Source organism: Staurois parvus, unplaced genomic scaffold, assembly GCF_062004578.1.
Source record: "Staurois parvus isolate SC_StPar_1 unplaced genomic scaffold, SC_StPar_1.0 ptg000013l, whole genome shotgun sequence".
Classification (NCBI taxonomy): domain Eukaryota; kingdom Metazoa; phylum Chordata; class Amphibia; order Anura; family Ranidae; genus Staurois; species Staurois parvus.
The window spans coordinates 11,365,082-11,387,270 of NW_028317809.1; the positions used below are offsets into that span (position 1 = coordinate 11,365,082).

Below are 22,189 nucleotides of genomic sequence, written 5' to 3' on the forward strand. Positions count from 1 at the left end.
GGCGCATGAAATAGTCTGCGTTGGAAGCTGCGTGCTTGCTGGATACGATACACCTAAGAGGCGGTGAGGAGAGGGATGGGCTGTACAAGATTTTGGGTGTACTGCAGCAACAGCACAGGGATGTGATCTTGACTGTATTATTATGCTGGGATAGGAATTGGAGAATTGTCAGTTTTACCTACGTGACTATGAGTTGTAGTTTGTGATCATATCTTTTATATATTTTATATATATACAGGTATTCATATCTTTGATTGCCATAATGCATTGTATAATGCAAGCAGTCATAAAGCCTAATAAATCAAAGTAAGAATTGAACAGATTAGTAATTGTCGCAGAAAGCTTCCGCGGTGCTGGAAAAGTCCTGTAGTTATAAAAATCAAATAATTGCTAAACACAGAACAGACAACAGGCAGGTCAGGGAAATCATTTCGGAATTCATAGATTTTGATAAACGCTCAACTCTAGACAGACCTGTCATTAAAAGTGATGATGAGGTTTATATACTCCTTTTAGCTGTACTCATGTGCAACTAACATCATTTCTTTCTGATTCAGACGATGCGCAGATTCAGAATACACATGCGGTCTATCTCCTCCGTAGAAGACAAATAATCAGCAAACAGTTGTAAAGATCATTTCCAGCTCTGTGTATGGTAATGAGGAGGCTGTTCGGAAATGCTCAATACTAATCTGCTGTCAAGCCCTTTAACTTCTTGCCCCCCTTCCTGACCAGGCGATTTTTTGCGATACGACGATGCATTACTTTAGCTGACAATTGCGCAGTCATGCAACACTACAACCAAATGCAGTTTATGTACTTTTTTTTACCACAAATGGAGCTTTCTTTCGGTGGTATTTGATCGCCTGTGCTTTTTTTTCTTTTTTGCGCTATAAACAAAAAAAGGCCGACAATTTTGAGAAAACAATATTTTTGACTTTTTGCTATTAAACATGTCCAGTAAAAAATACATTTCACCATAAATTTAGGCCAAAATGTATTTTCCTACATGTCTTTGCTAAAAAGAAATCCCAATACGTGTAAATAAATTGGTTTATGTGAACGTTATAGCGTCTACAAATGGCGGGATATATACACTGGAATTTTTATTTAAAATTTTCTTTATACTATTAAAGGCGGCGATCAGCGACTTATAGCGGGACTGTGGCGGACATTCTGACACTGGGTAGGAATTGACTGTCACTGACATCCCCAGTGACACTAATACAGTGATCAGTGCTAATAAAAATCACTGACACTGTACTAATGACACTGGGCAGGAAGGGGTTAACATCTGAGGCGATCAGATTGCTGTTTTACTGTGTGCAGTGTGTGTGCTTTACACTGTAAGCACACTACTTTGTATGGCTCTGCTATGCAGAGCCATACAAAGCAGTTAGAGGAGCTGACAGTGGAGAGATCTGTATTGTTTACATACAGATCTCTCCCCCATCAGTGATGTTCGGCATTCGCCGGGTGCCGGCAGGGAATCACCGGAGAGGACCAGGTGATCGACAGCTGAGGCCACCAATGGCGGCACGGGTAGGTCACGCAGTGCGCGCGTGCCCCCTACCCGAATATGCGAACTCACGTATATATGCGTAATTTTGCGCAGCCCTGCGGCAGTATTTCTGCTATAGTGCAGCAGGAAAGCGGTTAATAGCTTGTTCACACAGGCAATAGCCCTTGCTGCCCCTCTCACAAGTAATCTGCAGTGGGTCACTTTTCGGAGAACAGTTCATGTAGCTAGGATGAGACTGGTTGCCTCCTTACCACCTGTTTGAACCCTAAAAAGCCTGCACCAGCTGTAAGAACCTGCATTGAACGGGGTTGTAGTGCAGCCCCACTCGCTTGAATGTGTTGCGTTTGGCTGCGGTAGTGCCCATCAGGCACCATAGGGGGTATAATTTGTGCCTCAGCCATGAAGCAAAGTAGCAGAGCTGCGGATTTGTGTACAACCCTGTGCCAGTGCCTTTGCAGCTTAAAGTGGTAGTGAACTCATTTTCATTTTTACCTACAGGTAAGCTTAAGGCTCCATTCACACTTGGGCGTTTTTCAGGTCAATGCTTGACACTCAGAAACAATCAACAAGCAAAATCCAATTAATTTCTATGGACCTTGTTAATATATTATTATTATTATTATACAGGACTTCTATAGCGCCGACAGTTTGCTCAGCGCTTTACATTATGGAGGGAGACAGTACAGTAACAATACAGTTCAATACAAAAGGGATTAGAGGGCCCTGCTCCTTGGAGCTTACAATCTAGGAGGGAGGGGATAGTGGTACAAGAGGTAATTAGCTGTGGGGGATGGAGTGGTTGGGGGAGTGGGGGATTCCAGTAGTTAGCCGGGGTCAGGGTAGGCTTCCCTGAAGAGATGAGTTTTCAGAGTGCGCCTAAAAGTGAGCAGAGTAGGCGATAGCCTGATAGGTTGGGGTAGGGAGTTCCAGAGGATGGGTGAAGCCCGTGAGAAATCCTGGAGACAAGCATGGGAGGAATAGACAAGGGAGCTAGAGAGTAGGAGGTCTTGCGAGGAGCGGAGAGTATGGTTTGGGTGGTCTTTAGAGACAAGATCGGTGATGTAATTTGGGGCAGAGTTATAAATGGCTTTATACGTTATTGTTAATGTTTTGAATTTTATCCGTTGGGCAATGGGAAGCCAGTGAGGGATTGGCAGAGAGGGGTGGCAGATACAGAGTGGTTAGTAAGGTGAATGAGTCTGGCAGCAGCATTCATGATGGACTGGAGTGGGGATAGCCTGTGAGGTAGGCCAGTGAGGAGGGAGTTACAGTAGTCAAGGCATGATATAATAAGGGAGTGAATGAGTTGCTTAGGGATTTCCGGGGTTAGGAATGGTCGTATCTTGGAGATGTTGCGGAGGTGAAGTCTACATGAGTTTGTCAGTGATTGGATTTGGGGGTGAAAGGACAGATTGGAGTCTAGGATGACACCTAGTACCCTGGCGTGAGGGGTGGGACTGATGATAATGTTGTTGATCTTGATGGAGAAGTCAGTGGAGGTGGCACGGGAAGAGGGGAATACTAGGAGCTCAGTTTTGGAAAGGTTGAGTTTGAGGAAGTGGAGTGACATCCAGTCTGATATGTCACTCAGTAGGCTGGTGATGCGATTGGAGACTGAAGGGGTGAGGTGAGGGGTAGAGAGATAGATTTGTGTGTCGTCGGCATAGAGATGGTAGTTGAAGCCATGGAAGTTTATCAAGTGACCAAGGGAGGAGGTGTAGATGGAGAAGAGGAAGGGTCCAAGGACAGAACCTTGAGGGACCCCTACAGAGAGAGGGAGTGAAGAGGAGGAGGCAGCGTTATAGGTAACACTGAAGGAGCGCTGCGATAGGTAGGAGGAGAACCAGGAGAGAGCAGAGTCTCGGAGGCCAAGAGAGTGTAGTTTTTTGAGGAGGAGGGGATGGTCAACAATGGCAAAAGCCGCAGAGAGGTCAAGTAGTAGGAGTATAGTATAGTGGCCATTGGTTTTGGCAGTTAGTAGGTCATTGGTGAGTTTGAGTAGGGCAGTTTCGGTGGAGTGTAGGGGGCGGAAGCCAGACTGTAAAGAAGGTTGTCGTTGGTGAGATGGGAGCTCAGGCGATTGTATACTAAGCGTTCTAGGAGTTTGATATCTAGGAGCATCATATGAGCATTTGTTGCTTACAGCAAAACACCTGTCGCTCAAAAAAAGTACTTGTGCTACATTTCAAGCAGATCTGAGCTTTTTGTCCCCATAAACTTGAATGGAAAATGCCTAAAGAGTGGGAATGAGCATTTTTTCAAGTGTTTTTTTCAGGCGTTTTCAGCTCAAACAGCAGCTATTTCTATTGGCTACAGCAAAACCACCAAAAATAAAAAAACGCCTGAAAAAACACATATTTGCCAATCTCCTCAAGAAAACACTCAGACACCTGAAAAAAACCGCTTGAAAAAACACATATTATTTGCTCAAAACAACACTCAAAGAACCCTGAAAAAAAAAATCTTGAAAAAAACGTGTGAAAAACGCACAGTGTGAATGGAGTCTCAATGAGAACTTACCTGCAGATTCATTAAATATCTCCTAAACCTGCACCATTTAGGAGATATTTGCTTGTTTGGCAGGCGGTGGCATCAGCGCATGCGCACTGAAGAAATGGCAGGGTTGACATCATTGCGGCCCAGCCATTCAAGCGACTACAGCCTCTGAACCCAGAAGGAAAACCAGCTGAAGATCTGCTGCGGTGACAGCGTGCCACTGCATACTAGCACATTATGCCTGTACCTTGCAGAGAGTTTTTTTTTTTTTAAGTTCAAAGTTTACTACCGCTTTAAAGGGGCAGTAAAACCTCAGCTCAGACATCTTTTATTTATTGTCCCCATGAGAACGAGCCCTTAAATGTTACTAAACCCACAACAGTAAAATCAGTCTATGTGCAGTATATGCAGTAAAGCATGCTTGTTATACTCACTATGGAACCTAAGGGGTTAATCTTCCGCATTGTGTAAAAAAGGCTGTTTGATCCTGTCTTCTCTGATCCTCCCCTTCTTCTACTGTCCCCAATCCATCTGCTGTAGGACAGAGCTCTAAGAGTCACTCTGCACATGCTCGGTTTAGTGTTCGTGTTAGAGAGGTTTATTTTTTTTATTTGGGAGGGTACATGTGATCAGCACAGGGTTAATCAGCACTGTCCAGACAGAGGATCAGGGGTTATGCACCCTCATAGGACAGTCAGAGCAGAATAAAAACTCCTCCTACAAGATTACCCAGTGCTCTGCTGGACACTGATAGAAGTCACAAGACTACTACTATATACTGCTGATGAGAAAAGGTATTTAGCAGTTTATATTTACTACAATAATTGCATTTCTATGTTCTGTGTACTGTGGGAGACCAGATATAGTGAATGCAGGGTCCTGGGTTTAGTAACACTTTAAACCCAATAATTGTAAATTTTGCTTAAATCAGTTAAGCCAGCCATAAATGGATCAAAATTCGGCCGGGCTAGCAGGCAACAGCTGAACTTCAATCCATCTATGGGCAGGCTCGTTGTACTAAAATCGATCAACTTCAGTACAACCAGCCTGTCAATTTTTTTCATGCAATCACTGCTGGAGGCTATAGCTGTCAGCAGTGATCATTGTATTCTGCTAGGTAAAAAAATGCTCCCCATGCTCCCTGCTAGCAGAACACAATAGTGCTGTGGGAGGGATTCCCCTATCAACAGGAACAATTTACAATAGGGATGCTGATTTTGGTGGCAATTAAGAGGATTTCACTTAGTTTGGAAGATTTCCTCTTGCTTCCTTTTGTATCTTCAGGGCGAAGGAGTGAAGAGAAATCTCACCAGCAGGAAACTGGCATAAAAAAGGGGGATAGGGTTTCACCCTCTCCTACTCAAAAAATAAAGTTAAGATAAAATGAAATAAAGTAAAAAAAAAATTTGTCTATGGATAGACTTTGGGCTGAACTTATAAAAATTAGCATAGTTGTTTGTCCATCAAAACTGTAAATACATGTCAGAAATCAATTGTCTCCAGGCTCTCTTTTCTGCAGATCAAATGTGTGAATATGGGAAAATACCACATTATGGCCACTAGGTAGAGCTGATGAGCATACTTATTTCATATGATAGTCAGTGCTTTCTGGGCATTAATGCAGTATATTCAGGCAGTCGCACATTCAATCTGCAGAGAAAAATATAGCCTAAGAACATGCAGTTTTGTCCCATTCGCACATAAGGAATTTACACGCTGCTTCAATGAAACAAACAGCTATGCAAATGTATTTTTTATAGCTACATCCCTTTAAGTCTATGTTACAGAATGGTTACTTTTGTATGGGTTGGCAGGGCAGCACATCAATAGTGTAATCATGCAACAATGTATGGAGAATTTATTGTGAGGGTTTTCAGGTTTTTCACTGCATTGTGTTAACCATATAGATGCTGGATTAAATGTATAGCTTGTAGTATTCAAAGGACAACCCAGTTGGATACACTGGTCCCGTCTGCCTATGTAGTAATAGAACTCTCTTGATTGTTGGTTTGTGGTTTCTGATGCCTTAGCAGCCACATTACAATACATCTATAGATTCTGTGCCGTTGGTAGTACATCATTGACAGCACTGAAAATTAGTCACATCAAATTTTTGGAATGCATTGAAAATATCTGGAACTTACACATTTACTGTCATTGTTTGATTTTCTGTCATGTTACATGCTGATTGGTGCATAAAAACTGTATTAGTGTAAAAGGGGCCTCAGAGTAACAAATTTACATTTCGTTTTTCATAAATTCTGTTTTCACTAAAGAGACCCTGTCTCATGCCTATTGAGTCCCCAGTCACACTGGATGCAAATTGACATGTGATTTGTATGCCATGCTGTCGAAAACGTGCGCCCCAGAGACTGACGCAGTCTGCCATTTTGTTAAGAGTAGCCATGTTATTCCCTCATTCTCCTTCCCCCTCCCTTCCTGAAAGGCACAGTGACAGAAATGTGTGTGTACTGTTTATGGGTCACTGGCCAGCCAAGGCATCCCTAGGTAGGTGCCGAGCTGTCTGTGAAAGCTGTATCCTTTCTCACCTAGGAAGAGATAGGACTAGCTTTCCCAAGAGAGCTGGAGTCTCCCTGGCCAAAGTACCTGTGTAATTTCACGCCTAATGAAGGGATAGCAGAGCCTTCCCAGGAGTTGAAACGGACTCTGAGCTAATAAACCTAGCTCAGCATAGGTGACAGAATTAGATGAACACTTCTCAAATCAATTTTTCTCCTATGTCTAATATCTTGCAATATGAGAGACTTACATAAAAACCGGACACCTCGTCAGATGGCCAATCAGCAGCAAACAGTTTGATGGGTCACTCACTTATCTCGGACCATCAGGGAAGCCGAAACATAGAACTCGTGAACCGTGCAATATATATTTTCATAATTCATATCTAAATAATCCTCAGACTTGTCTGCATAATAATATACCCGCATGTGGACTCTCGCTTGTGCAGATGGAAAGTTATGGACCAGAATATGAATTATGAAAGATGTGGGCTCCAGTTTAGGGTTCCGCCTGACGATCCCTCCCTAAACAGGAGATTGGTCTTTTACTTCAGAACCACCCCCTGCTGGGAAACTTTAAAGCAGGCTGTCAAGCCTAAGAGTAGTAAGTTTGAAGACATCTCCCATTATTTAACATACCACCTGGGGAGACCTGTGCCTTTCGCTCTGAAACGTGATCTGCTTACATCCAAGGCTTAATGGCAAGTAACTTAACCTTTTAACTTCTCCCTGTTATCTCTTTGCTGTGCTCTGTATATATATATATATATATATATATATATATATATATATATATATATATATCAGTTACATCTTCTCTGTAAATATTTTTATTGCACCTGTTTGACCCTTTTAGTAATAAATCTCTCTTTCTGAAAGTGTTGAACTGTTTCTATTGCTCTTAATTGCAATTTACGAATCCCTGCCTTTAAAGAGACGCTACTGTTTGTTTTAACCCTCTGATAACAGGCCTGTATTATGACCAGGTTATGCAGTCGATTATATCAACCATTTTAGTGGTATAGCTGAACGTCGAGTTTCCTCTCTCTGAATAAAAAGGAGGTGGTGGCAGTGTGAATGGTTAATTGCCTAATTAACCTGACCCAGTAACAATCGATCCAGGCTGCTGGCACATCGATCTGTATCCATTAGCTGGAAAATCGTTGTGCAAGGTGCAGCTGGGTGTGGCATTGTTACGCACGTCACATTGTGGTTTTATGTCGGCTAGCCCTTCGGTCAAGAGTTTTGGTGAGAAGGTCTGGGATCTGACACTGTGATTGTGACATAATAGACGTCATGATCGTGGGATCGTCACATGTGGTGGCGGCGATCTTGGGCTCCGTGACACATGCAACTTGCAAATCGCATGCCAAGTCGCACCACATTGTCCGCAATTACAGTGGTCATATCGGTGCGGTTCCAAATTGGTCGGAGCCACACCGATTTATAAAGTAGTGCATGCAATACTTTTGGAGTGATTTGCATCGACATCTGTGTCAGGTGTCTTGCAAATCAAACCTGAAATTTCATCCGATTTTGAAATCGTGCAATTTCACTATAAGTTGCACAGTTTCAAAGTCGGGTTTGGTGTGACCGGGGTGTAAAGGCAATATTTTGGAGTCCCTTAAGAGCCCACCTCTCCAACCCACTAATACTCACTTCTCCCCCCCGCTGTTTCATTTCTTTATTGACACCAGAAGTCCAACCCCATGTAAGCTCCATGTTTGATTGTGTCAGAGTTTACCCAGGGTCAGGGGCGGACTGACAACTCATGGGGCCCCCGAGCAATAGGGGATCATGGGGCCCCTGTGTCCTCGCCCACACTCAAACCACACCCAAAAAAGCCTATGAAAGGTACCAGGGGCATCTCATGGGGCCTACAAAAAAAGAGAGGTTGTGAAAAGAAATTCACAAAGAAAGCGGCTACATTATGAACAGAATGTGATACTCAGAAAAATTTCCAATATGCTTTATTACACATACAAATTTGACATATGGGCAATCGCCCTGGTTTACCACCACCTCAGTATGAGACAATACACACAGACCTAAAACCATGTAAAAAGACACCAGTACCGGTCTAAATACCTGTGCAAAAAGGACAATGACTACAAGAATCTAAAGTCCCTGTGGCACTGGCGCATAGGTGAACACTTCCCAAAGGAGGTGTATACAAAAAATTATACCATAGGTATACCATAACACGTGTTATAATATGTAGACTATGCTACTACCAGAGTGGTTATATCCCAAACAGGGAGTTTCAAAAAATTATACCATAGATATTAATATCACATGTATGCAGTACGGCAAGCACAGTATGCGTCAAAGAGAAGGCATGCCTCAAGGCCTATATGAAACAAAACATAAATGTCATGTAAATAATGCGGTACATTCCTATGCCGGCACAAGTGGTTGGGGCCCATTCATCTGTGATTATTACCAGCTGTTTCCTAGGGCTCTTGAAAAAATATGCCCCATTTTTACCAGGATGGAAGGGTAGATGCATAAAGCAGTGCACTGCTTGAAATGGTTTCTTCACCACTACATGTGGACTACATACCACTTTCTGTGAGAAAAACAAGACACATCCCAATAGATCTTCTGCCTGTTGAAATACATGTGGTATATCTTGTTTCCTATACAAAGCACCATGATGTCCCCATCCTGTAGTGAAACAGACAATATATGGAAAGTCACTGAAAGAGCTTACACTCTATAAAGGATATATAGGTCATATATGTCACATAGGACCATATATCTAGTGTCCCGCAACAGTCCACTCACCACCTGTGCAATGGATAATAGGAGAAGAAAGAATATCCTTCATAGGTACTGCCATACAAGGCCAAGTAGGCCAGGGAGCCACCGCTGACATCCGCCGATATACCGCGGGCTCCAGCCTTTTCTCGGCGCCTGTGCTGCCTAAGCTTGCCTCATGGCATGTGAAAAATGGCATCTCATGGGGCCCCCTACTGACCTCGGGCCCTCGGACAGTGCCTGAGTTCCCAAATGGTCAGTCCGCCCCTGCCCAGGGTTAACCTCTTATTCCTACTCCTCAGGCCTGAGGAGTTCACTCCCAGTGATTGCCCACTCAGGCCCAAGCACTGCATTCTAGGGAGTAGTCACGTTAAAATATAAAAACTCATGACATATTTGGGTAGCTGTAGGACTCGTTTACACTAGTGTTGTCCTCTGAAAAGCAATCTGTGGTGGGTCACTTTTCAGAGCAGGTCTAACAGGTGGCTAGCAGGTACATTGCTTCCTCACTGCCTGTTTGGTCCCTTAAACACTTCCTGTCTGGCCCATGTACATAAACGGCCGGAGGGGAGCAGCGCAGGGGCGGGTTGCCGTTCATAAATGGCACCCGAATTTACAGGCTGTGCACGCTCCCTGGGAGTGCGCGGCACCGCGATCCGGTGCCCGCTGTGTCCAGAGGAACACCGATCTCTGTATGGGACCTCTGTGTGAGGTCCTGATCATGTGATCACTGATTGGCCAATCAGTGATCACATGAATAGTAGTAAGCAAGATGTCACGTCTGACATCATTGCTTACTAGTAGTGAAATCTGTGAATGATCACAGAGGTCACATGGTGACTGCCTTGTGCCATGTGACAAGCTGTGACCAATCACAGCTCTCATAGTATTTCTTAATGGCTGCAAGAATGCAGCCAGAAAGAAGGAGAAATTATTGCTTTTATGGGTGTAAAAGCAATCTGTATAAAAAAAACAAACAAAACTTCATCACCCCCCACAAGTAGTATAGTGTCACTATGGTGACACTGTACTGCTAGGGTGACAGTATGCTAAAAAAAAAAAAAAAAATACATAATAATATAAATAAATTAAATAAAAGTGTAAAAAATTTAGAAAAATTATAATTTTTGGTTATAAACTAATTTTGGTTATTTTTTTTTTTTTACTAAAAATATAAATGAATACATTTTGGCCAAGATTTATGAAGAAAGATTATTATTTATTTGCAAAATGTTATCACAAAAACACTTTTTTTCAAAAGTTTTGGATTTTTTCATTTATATACCAAAAAAAATTAAAAATCCCAGTGGTGAATAACTACCACCAAAATAAAGTTTTATCTGTCTCAAAAAATGCTAAAAAATTCATATGGGTACAGTGTTGCATGACCGCGCAATTGTCATTCAATGTGTGATAGCACTGAAAGCTGAAAATTGGCCTGGACAGGAAGGGGGTGAAAGCGTCCGGACTTGAAGTGGTTAAGGTCCACACCACAACTGCACGCATCGCTGCTGCTGCATTTGTACACCCTTGTCCAGGTGTCTTTGCAACCTAAAGTGTTACTAAACCCACAACAGTAAAATCAGTCTGTATATGCAGTAAAGCATGCTTGTTATACTCACTGTCTAACCTAAGGTGTTAATCCTCTACACTGTGTAAAAATGCTGTTTGATCCTGACTTCTCTGATCCTCCCCTTCTTCCAGTGTCCCCCTCTTTTCTCCTGATGACATCTGTAGAGTCACTCTGCACATGCCCAGTTTTGTGTGTATTGTTAGAGAGGTTTATTTTTTTCTTGGGAGAGTGCATGTGATCACAGGGCCAATCAGCACTGTCCAGACAGAGTGTCAGGGGTTCTGCATCCTCCTAGAGCACGGGTCTCCAAACTTTCTAAACAAAGGGCCAGTTTACGGTCACTTTAGGGGGGCCAGACTGTAGCCAGCAAGATTAGAAATTGTTCTATAGTCAGTTGGAGTAAACAGTGCCCAATCTTTGATATTAGGAGGAAGAATAGTGTCCCATTTTGGTGTCAGTGGGAGGAACAGTGTCTTGTATCAGTGGGAGGAAGGATGTCCCAAGGGCTAGATAAAGGCAAGCAAAGGGCTACATCTGGCCCTTGAACCACGGTTTGGAGACCACTGTCTTAGAGCAAAATGAAAACTCCACCTACAAGCTTTAACCAGTGCTCTGCTGGACACTGATAGAAGTCACAAGACTGCTATATACTGCTGATGAGAAAAGGTATTTAGCAGTTTATATTTACTAAAATAATTGCACTTTAAGGAGGGTGATAAAAATGCATTTTTGGCTATGAAATTGATCATTTTTTAATTTATCAATCAGCTTGGCTTGTAGAGAAGCAGCACCCAAATCTTCTATATTTGAATCATCTCAGTTTTGGTTGGGGGGTGTTTTTTTGGTACTTTTAGCAGTAGCACATGTTTTCATAATCAAGTAGGCCTGCTTTGGTCTGGGGGGGGGGGGGGTAGAAATTGGCCAGCAGCTCACTGACCATGTTCTGTGATTGTACACCCCATTAACACTCATCATACCATAAGAAAATATAGTACCTAAATAATGAAGTAACACACAACAGGGATTGTGGAAAGATTTAGTCTGAGGCCCCTTTATTGGGTTTAAATCAATTTTAATTATGAAACAACCTTTGTCCTTTAGTACCAAACAGAACCGTTGTTACCCATTAACAGACCAACGTGTTTAATTACTAGCACTCAAGCAGCAATATCTTACACCAAACAACAGTTTACCAACCACCAACAAAGTGGGTGACATTGCCCCATAAAGATGGACCTTCGATACAAAAGAGAACCATTGTTAACCAATAACAGACCAACATGCTTAGCCACCAAAACTCAAGCAGCAATATGTTACTCCAACCAAATAACAGCGTACCAACCACTGTCTACCCACAAAGTGGGTGACATTGCTCCATAAAGATCGACCTTCGATACAAACGAGAACCATTGTTAACCAATAACAGACCAACATGCTTAGCCACCAAAACTCAAGCAGCAATATGTTACTCCAACCAAATAACAGCGTACCAACCACTGTCTACCCACAAAGTGGGTGACATTGCCCCATAAAGATGGACCTTCGATACAAAAGAGAACCATTGTTAACCAACAGACCAACATGCTTAGCCACCAAAACTCAAGCAGCAATATCTTACACCAACCAAATAACTGCATACCAACCACCATCTACCCACAAAGTGGGTGACATTACCCCACAAAAAGGTGGAGCGCGGCGAGGGAAAATAACAAAGGAGAGGGTGGGTGAGGGAGCAGGTCAAAAGATCCAAAAAGAAGGCTGAGGAGAATCCAGAGGTGAGTCCAACTGACAGACCTGAGGTAAATGCGTAACCGCCAAGTGACAGGAAAGGATATACAAGTGAATGGTTATACTCATTGGCTGGATGTTTCCCGCCCTAAGATTTGTCACCAATCCAGTGCTTAGCAGCTGAGGTAAATCTTCCTCAGGCAGCTTTTCATCTGTAACACAAAACAGAACCAGCAAAGCAGCCACAGAGAGACTTGTACTTAACCACTTGGCAACCGCGCTATAGCCGAATGATTACTACAGTGAGACTGTCCAGTCCTGGGAGGGCGTCATATGACGTCTTCCCAGAACGTGCCGTCCTGCATGCCCCCGGGGCGCGCACCTGGCGATCTCCATGATCGCTATATCCTACGAACACAGCTGATAACGTGATGTGGTAAAAGGCCAATCACAGCGGCCTTTACCCACGTGATCAGCTGTGTCCAATGACACAGCAGATCACCGGTAAATGCAGTTGCCAGTTATCGGCTGCACTTTCCTCACGCTGTCACAGTGCGAGGAAAGTACTGTCGATAACCGGCAATTGTCGGGACGGATCGGCACCGATCATCAGGGCATAGATGATCAGTGCCCAGAAGTGCCACCCACCTGTGCCCAGCAGTGCCACCCAACTCCTGTGACCATCAGTGTAATCATCATATCCCGCCATTAAAGCGGAGTTCCAATGAAAATAAAAAAAAAAAAAGTCAGCAGCTACAAAAACTGTAGATGCTGACTTATAAAAAATGCACACTTACTTGTCCCTCGATCCCACAGTATTCCCCCCCCCCCAGCCAATTTCACAGTGGGTACCTGTCAATTTCAATACCCCCCCACTCCCCAAAGGTGCCAATCCTTAACGGGGAGCGGGGGACCAGTCCTTAAAGCGGAACTTCCCCTTTTGGGTGGAGCTCCTCTTTAAGATTAAAATTTATTTAAAAACAAATGGGTGATAGGTGTGACAATCGCATGGGGCCCCTTCTCTATTTTTTTTGTCTTTCACAGCCCTGGCATTCTTCTTGATGCAAAACTGCTGCTGTTGGCCAATTTTATCACCACTGTATCATCTAAGGGCCTCTGTATTTGGACCTGTCCTGCCACTGGTTAATTTTATCACCACTATATCATCTAAGGGCCTCTGCATTTGGACCTGTCCTGCCACTGGTTAATTTTATCACCACTATATCATCTAAGGGCCTCTGCATTTGGACCTGTCCTGCCACTGGTTAATTTTATCACCACTATATCATCTAAGGGCCTCTGCATTTGGACCTGTCCTGCCACTGGTTAATTTTATCACCACTATATTATCTAAAGGTCTCTGAATTTGGACCTGTCCTGCCTCTGGGCAATTTTATCACCACTATATCTTCTAAGGGCCTCTGCATTTGGACCTGTCCGGCCAATTTTAACACCACTGTATCATCTAAGGGCCTCTGCATTTGGACCTGTTCTGCCACTGGCCAATTTTTTACATATCTGCATCTGAAAGTTTGATGGAAATTGGCAAGCAGCAGGAGGGTTTTAAGAAGAGAGAACAGACCCCAATTCAGGAACAGGAAAAAGTAAATTGTTTCCCTGTAAGAATCAATAGTAACAACCATCAGATTATACCGTTTTTGTAAACATTGGCAAGTGTCAGGATAATTTGGCATCACGTAGGACAGGCCTAACCAGTTTGTACCTAACTTTTATTTCTGAAATTGGGATAGGGGTATATGGTGAACATGATGATGCCAAGAACAGATGGCCATGAATGCTGCACTTTGTGTACCAAACATTAATTTAAAAATTGCTGTTTTCTATCTATATATATATATATATATATATACACACACACACACATATATACATACACTAGTAATGGCGGCGATCAGCGACTTATAGCGGGACTGTGGCGGGAATTCTGACACTGGGTTGGAACTGACTAACTGCCACTGACATCCTCAATGACACTAATACAGTGATCAGTGCTAATAAAAAGGTTAACTGCGTGCTGTTTTACTGTGTGGCCTGTGTGTGTTTTACTGCATAAGCATGCTACCTATGCAGAGCAATACAAAGCAGCATGCTGGTGCTGACTGGTGAGAGATCTCTACTGTTTACATACAGACCTCTCCCCTGTCAGTGCTCCTCAGCGGGTGCCGGCGGGGAATCTCCAGCTGGGACCCGGTGAACGACAGCTGTAGCCCCCTATGGTGGCGCATGCTCGCCCCCCCCCATGCGGAAATACAAAATCACATATATATATATGTAATTTTGCACAGCCCTGCTGCCCTGTAGCAGTAGTTCTGCTATAGGGTGGTTGGGAAGTGGTTAATAAAGATTTTCCCCTTTAAAAGCCAGCAGGCAACATTTCATGCAGCTTCTGACTTTCAATGCCAGCTATCACAGGCAGCAGTCACCACTGAGGATAGGGAGCCAATCAGAGTGGTTCTGAAGCATGTGATCACAATGTCAGCTATGATATAGTAATCACATGCAGGCTGGGGGCTTAAAGAATAAAAATGAAAAAAACCTTTATCCTGCAGATGAAGCCTATTTTATAATGGTAGTATGCACCTTATATGTCATCCACTCTGGATGACAAACAATCTTCTTTGACCGCTTGCCTGCCACCCTATAGCAGAAATACTGCTACAGGGCGGCAGGGCTGCACAAAATCACGTGTGTGTATATATATATATATATATATATATATATGAGACATTTTCATTTCCGGGTAGCTGCCATTGGCGGATAGGGATGTCAATCACTGGGTCCTCCACAGATGTAAACAACACAGGTCTCTGTCCTGTCATCGTGGACATGCTGTGTTGTATCTCTCTGCACAGCAGAGAGGTACTAAGCAGCATGTCTCCAAAGTAAAACACAGCACACAGTAAAACACACACAGCACACAGTTAACCCTTTGATTGCCCCATATGTTAACCCCTTCCTGCCCAGTGTCACAAGTGCAGTGTCAGTGCTTTTTATTAGCACTGATCACTGTATTAGTGTCACTGGGGATGTCAGTGGCAGTTAGTTCCCACCCAGTGTCAGAATGCCCGCCGCGGTCCCACTATAAGTCGCTGATTGCCGCCATTACTAGTATAAAATAAAATTCCAGTATATATACACCGCCATTTGTAGACGCTATAACGTTTACATAAACCAATTAATTTACATGTATTGGGATTTTTTTTTTAGCAAAGACATGTAGCAGAATACATTTTGGCCCAAATTTATGCCGAAATTTGATTTTTAACATTTTTTTATTGGATATGTTTTATAGCAAAAAGTCACAAATATTGTTATTTTTTCAAAATTGTCGGTCTTTTTTTCGCAAAAAATTTAAACGCAGAGATGTTCAAATAGCACCAAAAGAAAGCTCTATTTGTGGAAAAAAAAAGACATACGTTTTTATGTATGTACAGTGTTGCATGACCACGCAATTCTCAGTTAAAGTAACTCAGTGCTGTATCGTAAAAAATGGTCTAATCAGGAAGGGGGGTAAATCCTCAGGAGGGCAAGTGGTAAACTTTGTAAACAAAGGGCTGGTTTACTATCCTTTTGGCCTCTGGCAGGCCAGACTGTGGCCAGCATGAGTAGAAAATGACCTGGCATGATTGGGAGTAAACAATGCCCCATCATCGATTTCAACCAGAGAAATAGTGCCCCATTGTTGGTTTTAGTAGGAGGAATAGTGCCCCATGGTTGGTATCAATGGGAGGAATACTGCCTCATTGACGGTGTCAGTGGGAGGAATAGTTCCCCATCAGTGGTGTCATTGGGAGGAATGGTGCCTCATCATTGGTGTCAGTGGGAGGAATAATGCGCCATCAGTGGTGTCATTGGAAGGAATGGTGCCTCATCATTGGTGTCAGTGGGAGGAATAGTGCCCCATCAGTGGTGTCATTGGGAGGAATGGTGCCTCATCATTGGTGTCAGTGGAATGAATAGTGCCCCATGTTCTGTCTCCAATCTAAGCATTGATAGTGTGATCTCTGTAACTTACAGTTGTGATGAGATAGCGATAACTTCAACCTCAGTTGGATACCACAGTCAGTGACTCAATCGATAAGACATTTTGAAGATCTTGTGAAGTTTATTCCATAAACTAAGAGAATCTTACAACAATGAACATTTGATAGGTCAAAAGATCATAATGTTATCTACTTTATGACATGAGGCTAGAGCTGCAATGCATTCCTGGGAAACAGGGAGGGCTATCTTTACAGCATTAACTAAACCAAAGGAAAGAGAGGAGCAGAAACAAAATATAGAAACACTTAAAAGGCATATGACAGTCATGTGAAACATGACACCCCACCAGTGGTGTCATTGGGAGGAATGGTGCCTCATCATTGGTGTCAGTTGGAGGAATAGTGTCCCAAGGACTGGATAGAGGCAAACAAAAGGCCGCATCTTGCAGTTTGGAGACCCCTGCTCTGTAGTAATATGGGGAGGCCAGTGTAAATAGTAGCTTGGCTGAAAAACTGGTATTACTTTTGCGGTAGACCTCCGTTTGCTGTTCAGAGAGATCTGAAAATGTATTTTGGGTGTGAACCCAAATCTAAAACAGCAGACTGGAAAGGGAAACCAGTATTAGAGACATACTATATATAAATATATTGCATCATAAAGAAACATATAAGCCTCACACAGCATTGCAACATGTTTCCTTTGTACAATCCCAACAGTAAAATGTGATAATGTGAACAAAATGACTAATAAGAAATACTGACTGTATGATAGCACTGCAAGTGAAGATAAAGATTTGATGCAGACAGCCTAGAATGAATGCTTTATACATTGCTGTTGTATCACTTACTGCAATGCGATGGCTTTTTGGCTAACAAAGGAGGGTGTGAGTTCCCATCATATAATTGAAAGATCCAAGATCATACAGACTACTGAGTTTTGGCATTGTGCTTTGAATGGCTTATTCTTATGCATGTGAGATTTGTATCCATTGTTCACATGACCTTGAGAACAAAAACGTCTGTTTGAAGTTGCTCATCCTGATGATGGTGGTGTGTGGATTGTTTAATCTTTGGAATAAGGACAATTATTTAGATCCATACACCACCCACAATAAGTACATTCACTTATTTTACGGAACTCCAGTCTCAGTGAATCCCAACTTCTTTTTGACTTTGATTCAGAAACCTAAATCATTAAAGCAGAACCGTGGCCAGACTATAAACGTTCAGAGTTTACATGATCTAAAAAGAGGCGTAAAAAAACCTTCAAAACAAGTGACCATTGTAGCTGCAGCTACTGTGGAGTAATTAATCCATAAAGGGGTTGTCAAACCAGTAAAGTGGCTAGCCTTTGGTGACACACAGATATGGAATAAATCCTCCAACATAGGGTGTATCTGTTTATCTGCAGTTCTCTCTTTCACATTCCCCTAAAGAACACATTTTGCAGAGCATTTCTGAGCTTTGGGAAGCAGGGGGTGGGGATCTGATGTCACATACTGTACAGCATGGAGTTGAGTGTAATCTGAGACCTGAGTGGACACATTCCCTCTTCACAGTCTAATAGGGAAACATGGCTGTCAGCCACCTGCTGTGTGCTGCTTGGTGAAGAGGAGGCATCTCCCCAGATTGTTTGGTGCTGGCATAGACTGTCAGAAGTGATTAATGCAAATAGCAGAGGAATAACACAGCTGACAGAAATCACTAGATGCTTTAGGTTAGGGCATGTACACACTATAGAGGGACATGCTTTGTTCATTTTAATGACAAAGGTTTACAACACTTTAACCCTTTCTAAAAGGCCCTGCATGTCTCCTCTAGGCTCCACTCAATGTATTGAAGTGCAGACTGCATTGGTGTGATCAGATGATTTATTTGCAGAGGAGATATCTAGAATCTAACAGACCCCAGATTTCTCAGAAACAAATACCTGTCACTGCCTGTTGCTATGACAGGGGATATTTACATTCCCTGTGATAACAATAAAAGTGATTAAAATAAAGAAAAACAATTAAAGGAACAGTGTAAAAAAAAAAAAAAAATAAAAATAAAATGAAGGCACCCTCAAATCCCCCCCCCATGGAGTATTTATTTATTATTTATTTCAGGTACTTATATAGCGCTATCAATTTATGCAGCGCTTTACATATATATTGTACATTCACATCAGTCCCTAACCCTCAAGGGGTGTACAATCTAAGGTCCCTAACTCACATTCATATACAAGGGCCATTTTAGACAGGATCCAATTAACCTACCAGCATGTCTTTGGAGTGTGAGAGGAAATGGGAGTACCCAGAGGAAACCCACGCAGGCACAGGGAGAACATGCAAACTCCAGGCAGGAGGAGCCGTGGCTGGGATTCAAACCAATGACCCTAATACTGCCAGGCGGAAGTGCTAACCATTTAGCCACTGTGGAGTACGCAAGAGTTAGCCCCGTGTCGGCGTTGCACCATGCATGTGAGGTAGCGCCAGGAACATCAGATCGAGGGCTGTAATTCTATCTCTAGAATGCCTGTGTGAATCTAAAGTGGTAGCCTGTAAGGGCTTTTAATGTGTTGTTTATGGATATTAAAAAATAAAAAAATGTATAATGGTTTGGGGGTTCAAAGTAATGTTCTAGAAAAAAATAGTTTTTTTTCATGTGAACAAAAATTGCTAGAAAATGCTTGGTCTTCCAGTGGTTAGAAGAGTGGGTGATATGTGGCATAGGCTTCTAATGCTGGGCATAAAATGCTAGGATAACAACCCCCTCCCCCCACAAATTACCCCTTTTTGGAAAGTAGACACCCCAAACTATTTGCTGAGAGGCATGTTGCGTCAATAGAAGAATTTATTTTTTACCACACGTTTTTCAAAAATGAAAAAAAGAAATAAATACATTTTTACACAAAGTTGTTACTTAAATGATATATTGCTCACACATGCAATGGGTATATGTGGAATTGCTCCCCAAAATACATTCTGCTACTTCTGAGTATGAGGATACCACATGTGAGAAACATTTTGGCAGCCTAGCTGCATACAGGACCCCAAAATCCAATAAGCACCTCCAGGTTTTTAAAGGGCTTTATTTCCTCATTACACTTCCTAACTGCCTAATACAGTTAATGCCAGAAATGACAGAATAGTACAACCCCCCAAATGACCCCTTTTTGTAAAGTAGACACCCCAAAGTATTTGCTAATAGGCATGGTGAATATTTTGCAGATCTTGTTTGTTGTCGCAAGTTTTTGGAAAATGAAGAAAGAAAACTAATACAAATTCTTTTTTTCCCAAAACCTTGTGACAAAAAATTAGACCTGCAAAATGCCACTTATTAAATTCCTTGGGGTGTCTGCTTTTCAAAAAGATCATTTGGGGGGTGTTATCTTGGCATTTCAGGGCCTCTGAAACTGACAGCTAGCGAGAATGAAAATGAAATGGGGAAATAACGCACCTTCAGTCTTTCAAAGTGGTCATTGGAGTTCGGGTGCCTGTATGCGACTAGGCTCTCAAAGTCTCACACACATAGTATCCCCATACTCGAGAGAAGTAGCAGAATATATTTTGGGATGTAATTTCACATTTACCCATGGCTTATGTGATCATGCAATATATCATTTAAGTGACAACTTTGTGTAAAAATAAATAAAATACATTTTTTTTAAATTTTTCAAAAACTTGTGGTAAAATAAAGTATCCCATTGAGGCCTCTCAGCAAATAGTTTGTGGTGTTTACTTTCCAATAAGGGGTCATTTGGGGGTTTTGGTGCGATCCTGGAATTTCAAAACCTCTGAAACTGTGATAAGTAGTGAGGAAGTTTAATGAGGAAGTTACGCACCTTCAGGCTTTCAAAGGGGTCATTGGATTTCTGGCTCCTGTATGTGGCTAGGCTCCCAAACAGTCTCACACATGTGGTGTCCCCACACTTGGGAGAAATAGCAGAATATATTTTGAAGTGTAATATATACAATACACCCATGGCATGTGTGAGCAATATACAATTTAAATGACAACTTTATGTGAAATAAAAAAAAATTAGTCATTTTCCAAAAAGGTGTGGGAAAAAAAAAATATTCCATTAACTCAACATGCCTCTAAGCCAACAGTTTAGGGTGTCTGCTTTCTGAAAAGGGGTAATTTGAGGGTGTTTGTACTGCCCTGGCATTGTAGCACCTCATGTGATAGGCAGTCAGAAAGTAAAAGCTGCGTAAATTCCAGTATCTATACCATAGTTTATAGATGCTATAACTTTCACACAAACCAATTACTACACTTTTATTGGGATCTTTTTTTACCAAAGACATGTAGCATAATATATTTTGGCCTAAATTTATGATGAAATTTGAGTTTATTGGATATTTTTTATAAGGGAAAAATGTATTTTTCATCTTTTTTAGTTTATATTACAAATAAATGAAAAACCCAGTGGTGATCAAATACCTATTCTATTTGTGTGAAAAAGGACACAAATTTCATTTAGATACAGCGTTGCATGACCGCGCAATTTGCAAAAAATAGCCTGGCCAGGAAGGGGTATATCTTCCAGAGGGCAATTGGTTAAGCTGTAAACGGCATTATTAACTTCAGCTACTTTCTACTCAGTTTGACTGACACTGTTTCTCAAGTTATATGTGTTAAGGCCCAGTTTGTCCTCTACTAGTTATTACACTTCCAGCATATCCAATTACAAGATCCTACCACATTGTTCCACAGGTCAAGCTGTATTATTGCTTCCATCACAGTTGGCCCCGTTTGACAAAGAGCTCCATTGCTGCAGTTTGCCACTGTGATCCAAAGAGGAACGAATCACTACAGGAGCGTGTTTTGTCCATTCTTTAACCACTCCATGTCCGGACACTTTCACCCCTTTCCTGTCCAGGCTAATTTTCAGCTATCAGCGCTGTCGCACTTTGAATGACAATTGGGCGGTCATGCAACACTGTACCCATATGAATTTTTAGCATTTTTTTTGAGACAGATAAAACTTTATTGTGGTGGTATATATTCACCACTGGTATTTTTATTTTTTTCTATATAAATGAAAGTACAAAAATTTTAAAAAGTTTTTATTATAAAATTTTGCAAATAAATAATCTTTCTTCATGAATCTTGGCCAAACGTTATTCAGTTATCCTTTTAGTAAAAAAAAAAAAAAAAACCCAAATTAGTTTCTAACCAAAAATTATAATTTTTTTTTTACTTTTTTTAAAGTACTGTCACCCTAGCAGTACAGTGTCACCATAGTGACACTGTACTACTTGTGGGGGGTGATGAAGATTTTAAATTTTTTTTACACTGATTGCTTTTACACCCATAAAGGCTGTAAAAGCAATAATTTCTCCTATTCTCTGGCTGCATTCTTGCAGCCATTGAGAAATACTGTGTGAGCTGTGATTGGTCACAGCTTGTCACATGGTACAAGGCTGTTGTGCATAGCCTTGTACCATGTGATCTTTGTGACCATTCACAGATTTCACACATAGTAAGCAATGATGTCAGTAAGTGACATCTTGCTTACTACTATTCATGTGATCACTGATTGGCCAATCAGTGATCACATGATCGGGACCTCACACAGAGGTCCCGTACAGTGATCGGT

The 22,189-nt window shown here is 42.0% G+C and overlaps 1 protein-coding gene across 3 annotated transcripts in view; it reads left to right on the plus strand.

Annotated features, from left to right (window-relative positions):
- The window catches only part of LOC149473603 (ceramide synthase 2-like), a 174,750-nt gene that overhangs the window by 192 nt on the left and 152,369 nt on the right, over positions 1–22,189 (plus strand). The window lies entirely within an intron of this gene.